This window comes from Mus caroli, chromosome 13, assembly GCF_900094665.2.
Source record: "Mus caroli chromosome 13, CAROLI_EIJ_v1.1, whole genome shotgun sequence".
In the NCBI taxonomy this organism is placed as follows: domain Eukaryota; kingdom Metazoa; phylum Chordata; class Mammalia; order Rodentia; family Muridae; genus Mus; species Mus caroli.
The window spans coordinates 110,269,658-110,274,271 of NC_034582.1; positions in this window are offsets into that span (position 1 = coordinate 110,269,658).

Consider the following 4,614-nt stretch of genomic DNA (forward strand, 5'->3'; position numbering starts at 1 on the left):
GCCTATTTCCCTATGGGGAGCAGCCAAAGAGTTTGCTAATGGTCTTCATGAGTGGCACATGTCAGGGAAACATAGTGTTTGGGTGAAAGTTTAGGAGACTCTATTAGACATTTTATTTTTATGTTTCTGGCTGGGGATGAAAGGTCCTCATACATGCTACCCAAACCTGTGCTATTGTTGAGGAATTCAAGATACCCTAGGGAAAAGACCACCACTGACACAATTTGGATTATAATTAGTTTAATTTACTGAAGCTACTAGGAAGACCATAATCTTTAAGCCGAATTAGAGACTGCAGCAGGCAGAGGGGTAAGGGAAAGATTTTAAAAATGAAAATCACAAGAAAATCTTGAGTACCAGTGAACTAAGAGCTGTTTCACTCTGGCAAGATAAGATAGTCAAGACAACTTCAAAATAGTCCTTGAATGTCCATATAAGCAGGATACCGAAGCCAAAAAAAAAAAAATAATAATAAAATAAAAAATAAAGCAGTCATATTATAAGTAGATGATCATGGCTGTGCATTTTTGGGTCAAGGAATAGAACTTCCCGGAACTTGAGTCACAGACAAACAGATGGCTATTAGGTAACAAGATGGATGCCCAGTATCAAATAGACTTTCTTTAGTCATCGCACTACCATGGGGCTACATCTTTATACAATTTTTAAATTGTCTACAATGAGTACTTCGATACCTTCTGGAACCTGCTTCAGCCTTGCCTTTTCTTTTTGCAAAACAACATAAACTGAAGATTTTTGTGTTCTTTGGAATGGAGACTCTCTTGAGATTCAGGGATTTTGAAGATCCCTGGCAAATGAAAACAACCCTGAAGGCTTTTGTGGGTGTGAAGTGAAATGCAAATCTTTATTCCTAAGAAAAATGTTAATTAGCTTTTACAATTGTTGGTTGTAGAGCTTGACTTCTGTGTCCTGGCTGGTTCCTCACTTTTTCTTTTACTGATTTTTCTATAGGGAAACAAATGTTAAAAAAAAAAAAAAAATGGACCTACCCAAGAACTCATGAAAGGCCATCTTTGAACCTGATCTTACTTATTAGATCAAATGCTACCAAGTGAGTCTTTGGAGATGTGTTTACTCTTTTTGTCTTCCAGGTGACAGCACTGTAACTTTTGAGAACATTTTGCTTGATTTCTTTAAAAAGCAAGCATGTATGTGTGTGTGTGTATGCTCTTCCCTTTTTTTTTTTTTTTTTTTTTGGTTTTTCGAGACAGGGTTTCTCTGTGTAGCCTTGGCTGTCCTGGAACTCACTCTGTAGACCAGGCTGGCCTTGAACTCAGAAATCCGCCTGCCTCTGCCTCCCGAGTGCTGGGATTAAAGGTGTGCGCCACCACGCCCAGCAGCTCTTCCCTTTCTTAAACAAAGTAAAATCTCAAAGAAACACAAAAGTGAACTTAAATAAAATGTATATGTGAACATTCATATACTGATATTAAACATGATGACCCTTTGTAAATTCTTAAGGCCAGTTTTGTGTACATGAGATTCTGTATCATTGGTTATTAATCTGTAGGTGGCAACCATTGGAAAACACATTTCTAATGGTCTGAGGAACCCCACTATAAATGCATTTTTGCTGCTACTTCATAATTGTAAGTTTATTTCTGAGTGGTGTCTTGGTGCCTAAGACCATAGGAAATATCTGTTTTCTGATGGTTGAAAACTCAGCCATCTTAAACCAACAACAACAACAACACCCCCCTAAGGCTGGGCATTATGGCACATACCTTTAATCCCAATACTCAGAGGACAGAGGCTAGTAGATCTTTGTGAATTCTAGAGAAGCCTGGTGTGCATAGTGAGTTCAATGACAGTAACAGCTACACAGAGAGACCTTGTCTCAACAAACAAACCAAACCAGAACCAAACCACAAAGACTACAACTGGCACAAAAAAAGTATATAATTCCAACACTTTCAAGGTAGAGTTAGGAGCTCTCAGGAGTTCAAGGTCAACCTGAAGTATATGAAACCCTGCCGCAGAAAACAAAACAAAACAAACAAGCAAACAAGAAAAGAGTATATAATAGACTGAATATGCTTGTTCATTTTCATGTCTCTGGAGAAAACTAATGAATTATGTTAGATATTTACCTAACTATAACAGAATTCTTGTTTGCATTGGCTTTTTTCATATAAACAGATTATTTACTGAATTGCCGCCATAAGAAAAAGATATGTGTGGAGTTAGTTCTGAAGTGGATTAATTTTGGATGTATGTCAGAGTGTAAGAAGGAAAGGAAGACATATTGGTAAGAGACGTTCATAACACTGAGCACCTTAATAGCTTTCAGCAAAATTTTAATAATTTTATATATGAAAGCAAATCCCAGTAGTTTCCCTAATTATAGAAGAATCCATGGAAAACTACTAAAGTTTGGTAATTTTGGTTTAAATAAATTCTGTTTTCTTCCAGAATTTACCATACCATCAGAGGTTTGGTTGCCTCTCTCCCCCACTCTCTCCTCTACTCTGCTGGCTTATAAAGTAGTCTTAGTAATCAGAGCTTGCTAGATGCCGGCCATTGATTTTATGTCTCAACTGAATTGAATTATGAAGATAGAAAATTTAAGGTTTTTGATCTTCTAGCCTGAGACAGAACGAAAATTATGTTGCCTGTGTTAGAATCACATTTCCTCTAAGGAAAAAAAAATGTTCAAATCTCATATTAAACAAAATTTTTGACAATTTATGAATTGATTTTTCTAAAGTATTTCAGTTTAAACTGCATTTTAATTTACTTGTTAACTTTAAGAACTTTTTAGTGTTTTACCACAGCAATTAATGAAATCTTCAGATTCTGCAGTGAAAAATTTTTTGTGTGTCTGTATTTTCCTCTGTGTTATTCTGAACTGAGGTAATAGTATGCGCAGAAACTTTTAGTTTCTACTAATGGCATGCTCAGTGTTCCTACTTTGAAATAAGTCCCAATTTAAAAAAAAATGACTTGCAGGCCTGTTAATGCATGTTTTTGTTTGTTTTGCTTTATTTAGTTTTGCTTTGCTTTGCATTGCTTTTGAAGACAGGATATCTCTGTGTAGCTCTAGCTATCTCAGAACTCTGTAGACGAGGTTAGCCTCACAGAGATCTGTCTGTCTCTGCCTCTTGAATGCTGAGTCTAAAAGTGTTTGCCACCACAACCAGGCCAATTATTATACTTTTAATTTTCTATCCAGAGAAATAATATAAAAAATAATATGTATATCTTCACCAGAACTAAGTAGATTTTAGAATGTGAATCCTTAGACCTTACCTGTTTAATCATATACCAAGTGTGTGCTCAGGTGTGTATACTTTGGTCTTCCAAATGATTGAGCTCTAACTTTAATGAGTGTTTGCATATATAATTTTATATTCTAAAATATGATTCTTTCAAAATTAGAGAATAATTGTGGGTAATTCTATTTATTGCAGGTTACGATCTATGAAAATCAGAAGTTAACATGGGAGCATCAAGTTTGCAAATTTACTTATATGTTAACTTGATATTACTGAGTTAAAATGAAAAAGGACTCTTGAAAGTTTCCATGTAGTTTGGGGATTAACATTGGTATTTGGGTTTTATACTAGACTATGCTCCACACAAATAGTAAAGAGTTACTTCTCAATGATGGAAGTTTTTTACTTATTCAGAATTCTGAGTTTTGTTTAGGGAAAGCAATTTTGGTTAGGAACAGTGGAAGAGGGTGGCAGGATGGAAGAGAGAGTCAATTGTCGGTGTTCTTCAGTTCTTCTCAGTACCTCCACAGGTCTTTTAAGAAAACATCCCTTTCAACCATCCTTGGTCTATTTCCCATGATCACCCTGGTCATTACCACTTGCTGCTATGCTGATCTTGTGCCTTCCTCCAAGAACATTCATTTGCTCAGATTTATAAAAACTGGTTGGTTATTTGACATGTTTTGGTCTCCTTTTCTGAGACAGCTTCCCTCTCTTGCCTAAGCTAGCTTGGAACCCATTTTGTAGTCCAGGCTGTCTAGGAATTTGTGGCAATTCTCCTGCCCCAGTCTTCCAAGTGCTGAGATTACAGATGTCTGCTAACATGGCTGGTTTTGGTAGTTTTAAAAAATGTGTTTCCTAACCTCTAGGCTTGACACCTTAGAAAAGAAATCTGAACAATGATAATCTCAATTTGGTGTCTAACTAAATATCTAGTTATGTTTTTAGAAACCTTGGGCAGATACAGAGGAATTTGAAGCTACAGGTATAGTTAATATTTAACATCTACTTTGGCTTCTTGTGTTTTGTATAGCCTTGTCTGAGATCAGGGATAAATCTGAGCTGATTTCTTACATACACACTAAATTGGTGCCATCTGGGGAATATTAATAGTAGTTTCCCAAGTACTGTTAGAAATCCTTTCAAGATGTATGTAAAATAAAAACATAGCCTAGCACTATGGCTTGTATTTATAAACCTAGAATTTGAGCAACTGAGGAAGGAAAGAGGCTGTTGAGTTTAAGACAACCCTACCCTACATAAAAGCCTCTAGGTTAGTAAGAGCTAGATTCTGAGATACAATGTCAAAATATAGAAAGAAAGAAAGAAAGAAAGAAAGAGAGAGAGAGAGAGAGAGAGAGAGAGAGAGAGAGAGAGA